At 39.1% G+C, this 17,766-nt stretch overlaps 1 non-coding gene across 1 annotated transcript; it reads right to left on the minus strand.

Annotated features, from left to right (window-relative positions):
* Nucleotides 1-4,704: 4,704 nt before the first annotated feature.
* Nucleotides 4,705-4,777, minus strand: TRNAE-CUC. Its single transcript has one exon. It is a non-coding gene; the product is annotated as a tRNA-Glu (tRNA).
* Between the last annotated feature and the right edge of the window lie 12,989 nt (nucleotides 4,778-17,766).

The following is a 17,766-nucleotide window of genomic DNA, read 5'->3' on the forward strand; positions in this document are numbered from 1 at the left end:
TATTATTATTCCACAGAGGGGGAAAAAAAATCTTTAGTAAAAAGGACTACTGATTCTGACTTCTCCCAAGTTAGTGCAATCTCTGTTTTAACAGGTCCAAATTAATCAAGCATTACTGTCTTCAGTTCTTCAAGTGTGGCTGAGCTATTATTAAGGGTAATTCAGGAACATCAGCAATTTCCTCTCAACCTTAAGAGCCAAAGGAATTCCGTTGGAATGTGAGCTTGAGTATAAGACGGAAATGGGAGGATGAGACTCTTAGCAAATTTTAGCCCCATATAATTGAGTCATTCTCTCATTGAGGCCTGTACTGGAGCTTCCTGAATAATACAGACTTGAGATGGTTCCTGTGGTGGCATTCTCCAACTCTAGGGTGCTTCACCATTACTAGGGGACCTGGAAAAAAAGCCCTTCACTCAGGGATTCTGTGCCGCTGACATTAGCTGAGACCCAGGTCTCTGCATTTCTGTAAGGCTGTCATGGTGGTTCTGATGCAGAACACCAACAGGTGACGCTTTGAGAATTTCTAAGCAACTGATAAAAACTTACCATTTGCCAAATGTAGGCATTTCAAGTCTGACCAATTGCTTTCTGTTGTCCTTTTTCTTGCTTGTTGTGCTTGGCACCTTGTGATGTCCATGAATGGGAGCTTAATATATATTAGGGTATGAAGTAATCTTGGGAAATTTTATCTTTAAAATATTAGCACTTCACAGAAAGGGTCAGCATAAATCATTTCTCATATTGTCCTCTGGTAGATGCTGGGGGCTTCCCTAGTGCTGCAGTGGTAAAGAATCCACCTGCCAAAGCAGGAAACACAAGAGACTTGGGTTCAGTCCCTGGGTTGGAAAGATTTCCTGGAGTAGGAAATGGCAACCCATTTCAGTATTCTTGCCTGGAAAATTCCATGGACAGAGGAGTCTTGTGGGCTACAGTCCATGGGGTCATAAGGAGTTGGACATGACTGAGCACATGTGTACACATACAAGATGTTGGCTGTATTTTTCCTCCTAGTTCCTCCAGCTTCTTGAAGCATGGTTTTCCATTTTCTTTGTAATAGAATGCCCAGTAAAGGAAGTTAAGTGCATCAGTCCTATGGCTGCATTTTCTACAAAATTCAATAATGCTGATCTCTTTAATTCAGATCTCTTAGGGGCATAGAATCAAGAATCAAATTTATAAGGCTAGAAGAATCCATCAAATGCCACCTAGTATGCTCCTTGCCTTTGGCAGGATCACATGTAGGTCAGTCTATTGTAACTGAATTTCCAAGGGTACTAGAGTTATGTGTGCCTACACTGTGGGGGACCCCACTTGAACCCATGTTCCCTCCTCTCTGCCTCCTAGATTACAAAAGTCATTTCTCTGTACATTAGCTATTTATTATAGGACTGTCTGAAGCAAGAAGAGGCACCAGGTCTTCCAACGAATGTCTGGAGACTTTGATGTGGTTGGCAGACATATTCCTCATGAAGAATGAAAGGATCATTGAAAGGAAGAAACTTCAGCATCCTGCTTTAAGTAGAAAAACTGAGACCCAAAAAGTGTGGCTTAGAAGCTGCAATAGGAATGTCCTCTAGTTGGGAAGTGCTGCTGTATTGTCACAGGGATGACCTATGACCATGCTCCCTGCCCCCGTCCCCCAAAACCAAATCAATAGGCATAACAAGGGATTCTGGCAGCAAGACTTATTGATATTCAGGTATCCTCTTTGAGTTTTATATTAGCAAAGAAATGTTTTGAATTGTCTTGCTTAACCGAAAATTTTCCATAGTACTTTCTTAGAGAGGCGTTTGTCAGAACAGTATGCAAAACAGGCAAGGAGTGGGAACAAGAAAAAGGCCAATTGTAATATGAATTAACAATTTCTCAAAATTGGAATGAAAACAGTTTTATGTTAGAATGTACTTGTCTTTTACTCTCCTCGATGGAGGAGCCTGGTAGGCTGCAGCCCATGGGGTCGTGAAGAGTCAGACACGACTGAACGACTTCCCTTTCACTTTTCACTTTCATGCATTGGAGAAGGAAATGGCAACCCACTCCAGTGTTCTTGCCTGGAGAATCCCAGGGACGGGGGAGCCTGGTGGGCTGCCGTGTATGGGGTCGCACAGAGTTGGACGTGACTGAAGTGACTTAGCAGCAGCAGCAGCAGCAGGCATGCCTGGGCAACCACTGATCTAGTGCCCTGTACACAGTAGATACTCAATAAGTGCTCATAACCTGTTTATTTCAATTCAGTGTATCAGTGAAATAGGAGTCTTTGACTTGGATTCTTTCAGCTCTGAGGTCAGAATCATGGGAGTTTTCAGTGTATTTTCACATGTATTCCTACATCTCCAAAGATAACATCTCCAAAGTATTGGGACTTTTGGTCAATGTGGGCATTGCATTTGCCTCTTGGTGGGGGGGTTTAGAATGGGCTTCCCAGGTGGCTCAGTGCTAAAGAATCTGTCTGCCAGTGCAGGAGCCACAGGAGATGCAGTTGCAGTCCCTTGGTTGGGAAGATCCCCTGGAGGAGGAAATGGCAATCCACTCCAGTAGTCTTACCTGGAAAATCCCATCGACAGAGGAGCCTGGCAGAATACAGTACATATGGTCTCAAAAAGTTAGACATGACTGAGAAGGGTTTGGTTTGAGACCGGCAAGCGAGTGCTTGGAATTTGTCTAAGTGGACCTGATACCACAATGCCATGTCTCAGTCAGGCAGCTGGACTCAGAACGTGGCCAAACGTATTCAGGATCAGTTAGCCAGCTTCACTGTCTGTGTGTCTACCCTGGGCTGACACCCCCAAGGACTTGGATAAAATGTTGCACTGACGGAAAGTAAAATTACCGCTAGGCTTTCTTTAGTGTCCTGTTTGTGTCTTATCATAAATATTTATTATTTTGGTGAAAAGAATTTTCCTTGTTTGTAATATTCCATCTTCTGGGAAGAAAATATTGAGATAAGAGGGCATTTATCATTCTAGAGTTTATTGGCTTGTACTGTTTATTTATTCTTGAAAGGAAAACAATCTCTACACCAGGAAGTGGTAACATGACAGAGCCAAGTGTACAGATGTGTGGTGGAAAAAACTTGAATGACAAAGACTCAGACTGTTTTAGTGGTGTCTTTTTTCCGAAAATGATCTGCCTTCATGTTCATGGCACTCATCCTCTGCTCCCTCCCTGATCCAGTTCATGCTATCTCCTTGCCAGCCTATAAGACCCTGGGAAAGTCATCTCAGTCTTGGTTTTTCCACTTGCAAAATGAGAGATTGGAGCTGTGACCCTAGAGATTTCATCTTTAATGGCTGTAACTGTTATTTTTTGAAAAATTGAGGCTCTTTTTTGTATATTATGTTAGCAAAATGAATATCCCACAAAACCCCAGAAATCAGAAAAGTATAAACTAGAATTTTTCAGCACTCATTAGTACGTGGGTCGACAGATAAGAAGAGGGTTGAGTGTTAGGGTGGACACTTCTTTCCTACAAGTATGGAAAGGGCAGTGATCTCAGTTGAAAGGAATGGTTCTCACTACAGTGGACCTCTGGGAAGTCGTGCCCAGGATGTTGGGTTCTGCTCTTGGATGGGTGTGTAGAGAACCGAGATCACATCCCACTTGTGCTTTACCACTGTATTCTCCACCTCCTTCCAGTGTACCACCATCCTTTGTCTCAACCCTCTCCTTCTCTCCCTCTCTTCTGTGTAAGAGTTTTTGTATCTATGATTGTCTTTTCTTCTTGCTCCATTTCATCCCTTTCCCCTATGTTTCTTCTTTTTGTTTGTCCTTTATTCTTTAGACATAAAGCCCTTATTTTACTTTTTTTAGCGTATTATTTTTTATTAAAGTATAGTTGATTTACAGTATTGTTACTTTTAGGTGTAAAACATAGTGATTCAGTATTTTTAGAGGTTATAATCTATTTAAAGTTATTATTAAATAATGGCTGGATTTCTCTGCACCTTACAATATGTCTTTATATCTTATTTACTTTATAGATAGTAGTTTGTATGTTTTAATCCCACATCCCTATTTGCCCCCTCCCCATTCCCTTTCCTCACCAGTAACCATTAGTTTGTTCTCTACATCTGTGAGTCTATTTCTGTTTTGTTGTATAAATTTGTTTGTTTCATTTTTTATTCCACGTGTAAGGCATAACAGAACATATTTCTCTATGTGACTTATTTCACTAAGTTTAATACTCTCTAGGACCATCCACATTGTTACAAATGGCAGAACTTCATCTTTTCATGACTAATATTCCATTGCATATATAGTACACATACATACACACACTATACACACACCCACACACATATTGCACTTTTTAAAAATCTATCCATCTATTGGTGGACACTTAGGTTGCCTTAATATCTTGACTATTGTAAATAATACTGCTGTGAACACTAGGGTGTGTATCTTTCAAATCAATGTATTTGTTTTCTTTGGATATGAACCCAGGAGTGGAATTGCTGGATTATATGGTAGTTCTATTTTCAATTATTTGAGAAACCTCCATCCTGTTTTCCATAGTGGCTGCACCAGTTTACATTCCCATCAACAACCTAGGAGGGGTCCCTTTTCTCTGTATCCTCACCAGCATTTGTAATTTGTGGTCTTTTTGATGATAGCCATTCTAACAGGTGTGAGGTAGTATCTCATTGCAATTCTTTTTTTTTTTTTTTGCCAAGCCATGATGTGAGACTTGTGAGATTTTAGTTCTCTGACCAGGGATCGAACCCAGGCCCTCAGCAGTGAGAGTGCTGAGTCCTAACCACTGGACCATCAGGGAATTCCTCTCATTGTGATTTTGATTTGCATTTCTCTTATGATTAGTGATGTTGAGCATGTTTTCATGAACCTTTTAGCCATTTTTATGTCTTTTTTTGGAAAAATGTCTATTGAGATTTTTTGCCCATTTTTTTTTTGTATTGACATTTTTATTTTTATTTTTTTGAGTAGTTTTTATTTTTATTTTTTTAATTTTATTTTATTTTTAAACTTTACATAATTGTATTAGTTTTGCCAAATATCAAAATGAATCCGCCACAGGTATACATGTGTTCCCCATCCTGAACCCTCCTCCCTCCTCCCTCCCCATACCATCCCTCTGGGTCGTCCCAGTGCACCAGCCCCAAGCATCCAGTATCGTGCATCGAACCTGGACTGGCAACTCGTTTCATACATGATATTTTACATGTTTCAATGCCATTCTCCCAAATCTTCCCACCCTCTCCCTCTCCCACAGAGTCCATAAGACTGTTCTATACATCAGTGTCTCTTTTGCTGTCTCGTACACAGGGTTATTGTTACCATCTTTCTAAATTCCATATATATGCGTTAGTATACTGTATTGGTGTTTTTCTTTCTGGCTTACTTCACTCTGTATAATAGGCTCCAGTTTCATCCACCTCATTAGAACTGATTCAAATGTATTCTTTTTAATGGCTGAGTAATACTCCATTGTGTATATGTACCACTGCTTTCTTTCTTTTTTTTTTTTTTAATTTTATTTTATTTTTAAACTTTACATAACTGTATTAGATTTGCCAAATATCAAAATGAATCCGCCACAGGTTTACATGTGTTCCCCATCCTGAACCCTCCTCCCTCCTCCCTCCCCATTCCATCCCTCTGGGTCGTCCCAGTGCACCAGCCCCAAGCATCCAGTATCGTGCATCGAACCTGGACTGGCAACTCGTTTCATACATGATATTTTACATGTTTCAATGCCATTCTCCCAAATCTTCCCACCCTCTCCCTCTCCCACAGAGTCCATAAGATTGTTCTATACATCAGTGTCTCTTTTGCTGTCTCGTACACAGGGTTATTGTTACCATCTTTCTAAATTCCATATATATGCGTTAGTATACTGTATTGGTGTTTTTCTTTCTGGCTTACTTCACTCTGTATAATAGGCTCCAGTTTCATCCACCTCATTAGAACTGCTTCAAATGTATTCTTTTTAATGGCTGAATAATACTCCATTGTGTATATGTACCACAGCTTTCTTATCCATTCATCTGCTGATGGGCATCTAGGTTGCTTCCATGTCCTGGCTATTATAAACAGTGCTGCGATGAACATTGGGGTACTCGTGTCTCTTTCCCTTCTGGTTTTCTCAGTGTGTATGCCCAGCAGTGGGATTGCTGGATCATAAGGCATGTCTATTTCCAGTTTTTTAAGGAATCTCCACACTGTTCTCCATAGTGGCTGTACTAGTTTGCATTCCCACCAACAGTGTAAGAGGGTTCCCTTTTCTCCACACCCTCTCCAGCATTTATTACTTGTAGACTTTTGGATCGCAGCCATTCTGACTGGTGTGAAATGGTACCTCATGGTGGTTTTGATTTGCATTTCTCTGATAATGAGTGATGCTGAGCATCTTTTCATGTGTTTGTTAGCCATCTGTATGTCTTCTTTGGAGAAATGTCTATTTAGTTCTTTGGCCCATTTTTTGATTGGGTCATTTATTTTTCTGGAGTTGAGCTGTAGGAGTTGCTTGTATATTCTCGAGATTAGTTGTTTGTCAGTTGCTTCATTTGCTATTATCTTCTCCCATTCTGAAGGTTGTCTTTTCACCTTGCTAATAGTTTCCTTTGATGTGCAGAAGCTTTTAAGGTTAATTAGGTCCCATTTGTTTATTTTTGCTTTTATTTCCAATATTCTGGGAGGTGGGTCATAGAGGATCCTGCTGTGATGTATGTCAGAGAGTGTTTTGCCTATGTTCTCCTCTAGGAGTTTTATAGTTTCTGGTCTTACGTTTAGATCTTTAATCCATTTTGAGTTTATTTTTGTGTATGGTGTTAGAAAGTGTTCTAGTTTCATTCTTTTACAAGTGGTTGACCAGAGTTCCCAGCACCACTTGTTAAAGAGATTGTCTTTAATCCATTGTATATTCTTGCCTCCTTTGTCGAAGATAAGGTGTCCATATGTGCGTGGATTTATCTCTGGGCTTTCTATTTTGTTCCATTGATCTATATTTCTGTCTTTGTGCCAGTACCATACTGTCTTGATAACTGTGGCTTTGTAGTAGAGCCTGAAGTCAGGTAGGTTGATTCCTCCCGTTCCATTCTTCTTTCTCAAGATCGCTTTGGCTATTCGAGGTTTTTTGTTTTTCCATACAAATTGTGAAATTATTTGTTCTAGCTCTGTGAAGAATGCTGTTGGTAGCTTGATAGGGATTGCATTGAATCTATAGATTGCTTTGGGTAGTATACTCATTTTCACTACATTGATTCTTCCAATCCATGAACATGGTATATTTCTCCATCTGTTAGTGTCCTCTTTGATTTCTTTCACCAGTGTTTTATAGTTTTCTATATATAGGTCTTTAGTTTCTTTAGGTAGATATATTCCTAAGTATTTTATTCTTTCCGTTGCAATGGTGAATGGAATTGTTTCCTTAATTTCTCTTTCTGTTTTCTCATTATTAGTGTATAGGAATGCAAGGGATTTCTGTGTGTTGATTTTATATCCTGCAACTTTACTATAGTCATTGATTAGTTCTAGTAATTTTCTGGTGGAGTCTTTAGGGTTTTCTATGTAGAGGATCATGTCATCTGCAAACAGTGAGAGCTTTACTTCTTCTTTTCCAATTTGGATTCCTTTTATTTCTTTTTCTGCTCTGATTGCTGTGGCCAAAACTTCCAAAACTATGTTGAATAGTAATGGTGAAAGTGGGCACCCTTGTCTTGTTCCTGACTTTAGAGGAAGTGCTTTCAATTTTTCACCATTGAGGATAATATTTGCTATGGGTTTGTCATAAATAGCTTTTATTATGTTGAGGTATGTTCCTTCTATTCCTGCTTTCTGGAGAGTTTTTATCATAAATGGATGTTGAATTTTGTCAAAGGCTTTCTCTGCATCTATCGAGATAATCATATGGTTTTTATTTTTCAATTTGTTAATGTGGTGTATTACATTGATTGATTTGCAGATATTGAAGAATCCTTGCATCCCTGGGATAAAGCCCACTTGGTCATGGTGTATGATCTTTTTAATGTGTTGTTGGATTCTGATTGCTAGAATTTTGTTAAGGATTTTTGCATCTATGTTCATCAGTGATATTGGCCTGTAGTTTTCTTTTTTTGTGGGATCTTTGTCAGGTTTTGGTATTAGGGTGATGGTGGCCTCATAGAATGAGTTTGGAAGTTTACCTTCCTCTGCAATTTTCTGAAAGAGTTTGAGCCTGCTGTTTGTTTTTTTGATATTAGGTTGGATGAGGTGTTTATATGTTTTATAACTGCTTGTAGGTCATAGCATTTGCACATGTTTTCTCCCATTTGTAAGTTGTCTTTTTGTTTTGTTGATAGCTTCCTATGCTGTGCCAGCGCTTTTCAGTTTAATAAGGCCCTATTTAATTTTGCTCTTATTTCTTTTACTTTGGGAGCTAGACCAAAAAAAATATTGCTATATTTTATGTAGCTGTCCAGTTTTCCCAGCACCACTTATTGAAGAGGTTATCTTTTCTTCATTGTATATTCTTTCCTCCTTTGTCGTAAATTAATTGACCTTAAGTGTGTGGATTTATTTTGGGGCTATTCATTTTACTTATAAAAATTTCTTTGCTTTTTTTATCCTTCTTAATTTTTAATGAGAAATCTTGCTTTTGTAAAAACTAAATAGAGTTAGATTGATTTTTGTGTATATGGCCCTTGCATGAAGATGATTTTCCAAGCCCAAACTACACAAAGCAATCAAAATGCAAATACTAGGAACAGTAAAAGCTTCTTGAATTTGCTGTTAAAAAAAATATGAGTGAAGAGTAAGGTGTTGGTGTAATACCCCAGGACTGGGCGATGTAAATTGTCTTACCACTTGAAGGTTTTTGGAGGCAAGTAACATTGTGAGTTAGAAAGTTTTTCTTCATTTTACAGAGCACCATGAGGGAGGTTGGGTTTTCAGAACAAATATCTAAGGCTTCCTAGAAAATTTGAGAAGCCTGAAAGTGGAAACTGTGCTGCGGGAGTGCTCAAGTAAGCGGAGATCCAGCTTCCGTCATCCTATCCATAACCTTACTTTTTAGAAAAACTTAAATTTAAAGGGCTTCTTTTTTTTTTTTTGGCTCAGCTGGTAAAGAATCTGCCTGCAATGAGGGCAACCTGGGTTCGATCCCTGGGTTGGGAAGATCCCCTGGAGAAGGGAAAGGCTACTCATTCTAGTATAATAGTTTAAAAAATGTTGATGATATATAACATTGGGCTTCCCTACTGGCTCAGTGGTAAAGAATCTGCCTGCCAGTGTTGGAGACACAGGTTCAATCCCTGGGTCGGGAAGAGCCCCTGGAGAGGGAAATGGCAACTCATCCCAGCATTCTTGCCTGGAGAATCCCATGGACAGAGCAGCCTGGCAAGCTACAGTTCATGGGGTGGCAAAGAATTGGACACAACTTAGTGACTAAACAACAACAACATTATATTAGTTTCAGGTGTACAACACATAATGATTTAATGTTTATATATATTGCAAGACTATGGCCTTCCCTCAAAGCTCAGTTGGTAAAGAATCCACTTGCAATGCAGGAGACCCTGGTTCGATTCCTGGATTGGGAAGCTCCACTGAAGAAGGGATAGGCTACCTACTTCAGTGTTCTTGGGCTTCACTTGTGGCTCAGCTGGTAAAGAATCCACCTGCTATGAGGGAGACCTGGGTTTGATCCCTAGGTTGGGAAGATCCCCTGGAGTAGGGAAAGGCTACCCACCACAGTATTTTGGCCTGGAGAATTCCATGGAAGGGGTCACCGTAATGTCTGGTTAGCATCCATCACAACATATAGTTAATATTCTTTTTCTGGTGATGAGAACTTTCAAGATATACTTTCTAACAACCTTTAAATATACAGCATAGTATTTTTAGCTGTAGTCATTATACTGTACATTCCATGACCTATTTATTTTATACCTGAAAGTTTGTACCTATTGACCCTCTTCAGCCATTTTGCCTGTCCCCACCCCTTGCTTCTGGTAACAACCAATCTGTTTCTGTATCCAAGGGTTCACTTTTGTTTTGTTTCTTTTTTTTTTCTTAGATTTCATATATAGTGAGATTCTGAAACTGATCACACGGACCACAGCCTTGTCAAATCAGTCAGTCCTAAAGGAAATTAGTCCTGAATGTTCATTGGAAGGACTGATGATGAAGCTGAAACTCCAATACTTTGGCTACCTGATGCAAAGAACTGGCTCATTGGGAAAGACCCTGATTTTGGGAAAGATTGAAGGCAGGAGGAGAAGGGGACAACACAGGATGTTGGGTTTTCAGAACAAATGAAAACCCATTTGTTCTTCATGGCAAATGAAAAACATTGGACCACGGACTTGATGGACATGAGTTTGAGCAAGTTCCAGGAGTCCGTGAGGGACAGGGAAGCCTGGCGTGCTGATTAAAGGCAAAAGGAGAAGAGGGCGGCAGAGGACGAGATGTTTAGACAGAATCACTGACTCAATGGACATAAATTTGAGTAAACGCTGGGAGAAAGTGAAAGACAGGTAAGCCTGGCATGCTACGTCCATGGAGTCACAAAGAGTCAGACACGATTGAGCGACTGAACTGAACTGAGATCCTATGGTATTTGTCTTTCTCTGAATTATTTCACTTAGCATAATGCCCTCAGGTTCATCCATATTGTCACAAATGTATTTGTTGTTGTTCAGTTGTTAAGTTGTGTCCAACCCCATGGATTGCAGCACGCCAGGCTTCCCTGTCTTTCACTGTCTCCTGGAGTTTACTCAAATTCACTTCCATTGAGTCAGTGATGCTATCTAACCATTTCATCCCCTGCCACCCTCCTCTCCTTCTGCCTTTAACCTTTCCCAGCGTCAGGGTCTTTTCTAATGAGTTGACCCTTTGATTAGGTGGTCAGAGTATTGGAGCTTCAGCTTCAGCATCAGTCCTTCCAATTCAGGGTTGATTTCTTTTAGGATTGACTGGTTTAATCTCCTTGTTGTCCAAGGATCTCTCAAGAGTCTTCTCTAGCACCACAATTAGAAGGCATCAATTCTTCGGTGCTCAGCCTTCTTTATGGTCCAACTCTCACATCTGTACATGACTACTGGAAAAACCACATCTTTGACTCTACAGGCCTTTGTTGGCAAAGTGTTCTCTCAGCTTTTTAATACACTGTCTAGACTTGTCATAGCTTTCCTTCCAAGAAGCAAGTATGTTTTAATTTCATGGCTGCAGTCACCATCTGCAGTGATTTTGTAGCCGAAGAAAATAAAATCTGTCACTGCTTCCACTTTTTCCCCTTCTATTTGCTATGAAGTGATGGGACCAGATGCCATGATCTTTGTTTCACAAATATATATCTTCACTTAGTTTGCTCCCATATACTGGTTATTGTAAAGAATGCTGCAGTGATCATGTGGATGCATATATCTTTTCAAGTTAGTTTTTTTGTTTTCTTGCATCAGTACTCAGAAATACAATTGCTGGCATATGGCAGTTCTACTTTTAATTTTTTGAGGGACCTCCATACTATTTTCCACAGTGGCTGCACATTACTACCAGCAGTGGACAAGAGTTCTCATTTCTCAGCATCCTTGTAAACACTTGTTATTTTTATTATTTATGGTCTTTTTGATGATAGCCATTCTGAAAGATGTGAGGTGATATCTTATTATGGTTTTAATTTGCATATCCCTGATGATTAGTAACATTGAGCATCTTTTCATGTATCTGTTGGACATCTGTATGTCTTATTTGGAAAGATGTTGATTTAGATCCTTTGCTCATATTTTGTTTGAGTTGTTTGGTTTTTTTGGCTACTGAGATGTATGAGTTTTTTTTTTTTAATATATATATATTTTGGATATTAGCACTTTACTGGATATACGATTTGCAAATATTTCTCCCATTCAGTAGTTTGCCCTTTCATTTTGTCAATGGTTTCCTTTGCTGTGCAGAAGGTTTTTAGTTTGACGTAGTTGCATTTGTTTATTTTTGCTTTTGTTTCCATTGTCTGAGAAGACATATCCAAAACAAATACTGCTGAAACCAGTGTCAAAGAGCATACTGCCTATGTTTTCTTCTAATTTTATGGTTTTGGATCTTATATTAAAATCTTTAATCCATTTTGAGTTTATTTTTATATATGATATGGAAAGTAATCCAGCTTAATTATTCTGCATATAGCTGTCTAGTTTTCTCAGTGCCATATATTGAAGAGATGGTTATTTCCCCGTTATACATTCTTATCTCCTTTGTCTTAGAGCAGTTAGCCACATGTGTGTGTGCTAGGGTGCTTCAGTCATGTCTGACTCTTTGTGACCCTATGGACTGTAGCCTGCCAGGCTCCTCCAGGCAAGAAATGAGTGGGTTGCCATTTCCTTCTCCAGGATATCTTCCCAACCCAGGGATTGAACCCCTATCTCATGTCTCCTGCACTGGCAGACTCTTTACCACCTGGGAAGCCCAGTTGTCCATATAAATGTGGGTTAATTTCCAGGTTTTCTGTTCTGTTCCGTTGATCTGTGTGTCTGTTTTTATACCAAAACCATACTGCTTTGATTACTATAGCTCTGTAATATAATTTAAAGTCAGGAAGTGTGATGCTTCTTGCTTTTATCTTTCCAAAGATGATTTTGGTTATTGAGATCTTTTGTGATTCTATACCAGTTTTAGGATTGTTCATTCTATTTTGGTGAAAATGCCATTGTAATTTTAATAGGAATTGCATTGCATTTGGAGATTGCTTTCCATACTCTTTCTTTTAACCAGGAAATTCCCGGCCTGTTTTTTTAGCATATTGGTCTTTGCCTGAGGTTTCAATTGATAAAATAGCTCCCCTATTGTTATTTTTCATTTCTTTGTAGGGAGTGTGAATCAGTTGATTGTATTGGGATCAATGTATTCAGCTCTTGGTATACCTCATTAAAAAACTGACTGGGAACCTAGTGAGTTAGAGGAGGATGAAAGGAGGTTTAAAGTCAAGTCATATGACTTGAAGGGAAAGGTGACGTTTAATGTGAAAAACAGAAATCCAAGGCAGGAACAGAAGTGCGGTTTTTATAGTCCCAGGGCAGATGTATGAAAGGAGATAAGATCTTGGTATCTGTGAGGGCAGAAGCAGGGCTTGGATGTTGGAAGCCCTTGGGAACACATCAGGGCGTAGTCATTAGATTGGAGTTGTTTTACCATAGTATAGTTTGTCTAGCGTGGTTCCAGCAAACAACTGAGCAGCTTGTTTGTTGGAACAAGTTACAGCAAGGGAAATACAGAGAAATTTCAGCATCACCTTAGAGGTTGAAATTAATGATCACTAGGGTCTTTGGGCTCTAATATTCTAACAGGTAATGGCTTGGGGTATCATATTTTGCTTAGTTCAAAACTGACTGCACATTTCAGATTACAACTTTAAACCTAAACTGCTTTACGAGGCATTGGCTTCAAAGATTCATTTGTACCATATAATTCAAATTGCCTGTCCTGAGATAAAAGGGTTGCAAGGACATTGAATGCACCCAAAAACCCAACTCAGTTTTTAAACACATGAAGAAACTCTTATGAACTATAATCTGATGATGTAAGTGAAAATAAATAAAGAGCTTATGAGTTGAGTTTTTTTTTTCATATTTAGCTTTTAAATGGTAATTTTTAAGAATCAGGACACCATATATAAAATTTAATATTGTATTTATTCAAGATTACAATTTGGAGCAAATCTGTGATATTTAGTGTTTTAAATAGGGAAACAAAATTTAAGAGAGATTTAATTTTCCACACTTACCTTTAATCATCTTTGAAATCCCTGCTAGGTACCAGCAAAATACTAATTTATTAGGGCCTTTTCCCTTAATATCATTTAGGGATTCTTAAGTAGTGCATAAAGTGACATTTTTTCTTTTCCTTTTGTCCCACAGAAATTTCTCAATTAGAAATGGAGATAACATTTTTAAGGGACATTCCAATATAGCTGAAACAGCTTGACTGTTTTCAGATTGAATACACACTCACTTGAGTAACCTCAAGACTTTTTATGTAGCATTAAAAAACAAATTCCTTCTTCCTCTTCATCCTTGTCTCTAACAGAGCAGCAAAACCAAAATGCCAAATTTCACCGTCCCATAGGGAGAGTGGTGATTTTCTCTTTCCCTTTAATTTGTATGTCTTGTTTTGAGCAAGGAGGAAAGAGAGTGATTTAAAAATGTACATGAAGGGTCCTTTGTGTGATTAAATGCCCAAAAAAACACATTGAATTTGAAGTTCACGTTTTTGTTTTTGTTTTTTTCGGCTAGAAGAGGCTTCTGCCCTTACTTCTTCTTTCGAGTGCCTTTTAAATTAGGAAGTACTCTCATTTGATGTCTGCTCATTCCAACTGTCACCCTTAGCTAATTTTAGTCTTTGTGAGAGTTTAAGACAAACAACTTGGGGAATTCCATATGATGCAAGATCCTAGACTCTTAGAATTTTAGAGCTGTGTCAGATACGGTTTAAAGATTTCAGTTCAGTTACTCAGTCGTGTCCTACTCTTTGTGACCCCATGGACTGCAGCACTCCAGGCTTCCCTGTCCATCGCCAACTCACAGAGCCTACTCAAACTCACATCTATGGCGTCGGTAGGGCCATCCAACCATCTCATCCTCTTTTGTCCCCTTCTCCTCCCACCTTCAACCTTTCCCAGCATCAGGGTCTTTTCCAATGAGTCAGCTCTTTGCATCAGGTGGCCAAAGTATTGTAGTTTCAGCTTCAACATCAGTCCTTCCAATGAATATTCAGGACTGATTTCCTTTAGGATGGACTGGTTGGATCTCCTTGCAGTCCAAGGGACTCTCAAGAGTCTTCTCCAACACCACAGTTCAAAAGCATCAATTCTTTGGCGCTCAGCTTTCTTTATAGTCCAACTCTCACATCCATACACGACTACTGGAAAAACCATAGCTTTGACTAGACAGACCTTTGTTGTTAAAGTAATGTCTCTTTTCTTCCAAGGAGCAAGTGTCTTTTAATTTCATGGCTGCAGTCACCATGTGCAGTAATTTTGGAGTCCCCCAAAATAAAGTCTCTCACTGTTTCCATTGTTTCCCTATCTGTTTGTCATGAAGCGATGGGACCAGATGCCGTGATCTTAGTTTTCTGAATGTTGAGTTGTAAGCCAACTTTTTCAGTCTCCTCTTTCACTTTCATCTAGAGGCTCTTTAGTTCTTCGCTTTCTGCCTTAAGGGTGGTGTCATCTGCATATCTGAGGTTATTGATATTTCTCCTGGCAATCTTGATTCCAGCTTGTGCTTTATCCAGCCTGGCATTTCTCATGATGTACTCTGCATATAAGTTAAATAAGCAGGGTGACAATATACAGCCTTGGCGTTCTCCTTTCCCTATTTGGAAATAGTCTGTTAGTCCATGTCCAGTTCTAACTGTTGCTTCTTGAAATGTTGCTTCTGCATACAGATTTCTCAGGATGCAAGTCAGGTAGTCTGATAGTCCCATCTGTTTAAGAATTTGCCACAGTTTATTGTGATCCACACAGTCAAAGGCTTTGGCATAGTCAATAAAGCAGAAGTGGATGTTTTTCTGGAACTCTCTTGCTTTTCCGATGATCCAGCAGATGTTCGCAATTTGATCTCTGGTTCCTCTGCCTATTCTAAATCCAGCTCGAACATCTGGAAGTTCATGGTTCACATATTGTTGAAGTCCGGCTTGGAGAATTTTGAGCATTACTTTGCTAGTGTGTGAGATGAGTGCAATTGTGTGGTAGTTTGAGCATTCTTTGGCATTGCCTTTCTTTGGGATTGGAATGAAAACTGACCCTTTCCAGTCCTGTGGCCACTGCTGAGTTTTCCAAATTTGCTGGCATATTGAGTGCAGCACTTTCACAGCATCATCTTTTAGGATTTGAAATAGCTCAACTGGAATTCCATCACTTCCACTAGCTTTGTTTGTAGTGATGCTTCCCAGGGCCCACTTTACTTCACATTCCAGGATGTCTAGGTAAGTGATCACACCATCATGGTTATCTGGGTTGTGAAGCTCTTTTTTTGTACAGTTCTTCTGTGTATTCTTGCCACCTCTTCTTAATATCTTCTGCTTCTGTTAGGTCCTTACCATTTCTATCCTTTATTATGCTCATCTTTGCATGAAACGTTCCCTTGGTATCTCTCATTTTCTTGAAGAGATTTCTAGTCTTTCCAATTCTGTTGTTTTCCTCTAATTCTTTGCTTTGATCACTGAGGGAGGCTTTCTTATCTCTCCTTGCTATTCTTTGGAACTCTGCATTAAAATGTTATATCTTTCCTTTTCTCCTTTGCCTTTAGCTTCTCTTCTTTTCTCAGCTATTTGTAAGGGCTCCTCAGACAGCCATTTTGCCTTTTTGCATTTCTTTTTCTTGGGAATGGTCTTGATCACTGCCTCCTATACAATGTCAAGAACCTCCATCCATAGTTCTTCAGGCACTCTATCAGATCTAATCCCTTGAATCTATATGTCACTTCCTTAATCTATTATGTCATTCTTGAATGGTCTAGTGGTTTTCCCTACTTTTTTCAATTTAAGTCTGAATTTGGCAATAAGGAGTTCATGATTTGAGCCACAGTCAGCTCCTGGTCTTGTTTTTGCTGACTGTATACAGCTTCTCCATCTTTGGCTGTAAAGAATATAATCAATCTGATTTTTATATTGACGGTGTGGTGATGTCCATGTGTAGAGTCTTCTCTTGTGTTGTTACAAGAGGGTGTTTCCTATGACCAGTGTGTTTTCTTGGCAAAACTCTGTTAGGCAATATGACCTGCTTCATTTTGTACTCTAAGGCCAAATTTGTCTGTTACTCCAGGTATCTCTTGATTTCCTACTTTTGCATTCCAGTCCCCTATAATGAAGAGGACATCTTTTTGGGGTGTTAGTTATAGAAGGTCTTGTAGGTCTTCATAGAACCATTCATCTTCAACTTATTCAACATTACTGGTCAGAGCATAGACTTAGGTTACTGTGGTATTGAATGGTTTGCCTTGGAAACTAACTGAGATCATTCTGTCATTTTTGAGATTGCATCCAGATATTGCATTTTGAGCTCTTTTGTTGACTGTGATGGCTACTCCATTTCCTCTAAGGGATTCTTGCCTACAGTAGTAGATATAATGGTTTAAAGATTTGGTTTATGACTATTATTGATTAGAACACAGAAGCCTGGAGTTCAGTGATTTACCAATGTTACCATTCGCTCAGTCGTGTCCGACTCTTTGTGACCCCATGGATGTACATCCAGGCCAGAATACTGGAGTAGGTAGCCATTCCCTTCTCCAAGGGATCTTCCCAACTCAGGAATTAAACCCATGTCTCCCACATTGTGGGTGGATTCTTTACCAGCTAAGCCACCATGGAAGCCCAAGATTACTGGAGAGGGTAGCCTATCCCTTCTCCAGTGAATCTTCTGGACCCAGGAATCGAACCAGGGTCTTCTGCATTGCAGTTGGATTCTTTACCAGCTGAACTACAAGGGATGGTATATATCAAGTTCAAAGGAATTGCCTGAAGAGTTCATATTTCCTGACTCCTTATGTAGTTAGTATTCTCTGTTCTGGGCTATAGATGGATGTGTGGGTAAGTTTTTTCCTCCAAGAACATTTTTCATGGATAAACTTATTTGATTTTAAAAATTATCACATAGTAATAACAGCATGGTAAGGCTGATGACTTTAATTAAATTCCTTAATGAATACATATGATTAATGTTACTGGTAAGGAAGTATACAAGTAAATTATGATATGTGATGTTTGTCCATTGCACTTAAAATATTGCTCTAATTATAAGTCCTTGAAATGCATGCATCAAGAACATTCAATTCA

Source organism: Bubalus bubalis, chromosome 19 (assembly GCF_019923935.1).
Source record: "Bubalus bubalis isolate 160015118507 breed Murrah chromosome 19, NDDB_SH_1, whole genome shotgun sequence".
Lineage (NCBI taxonomy): Eukaryota > Metazoa > Chordata > Mammalia > Artiodactyla > Bovidae > Bubalus > Bubalus bubalis.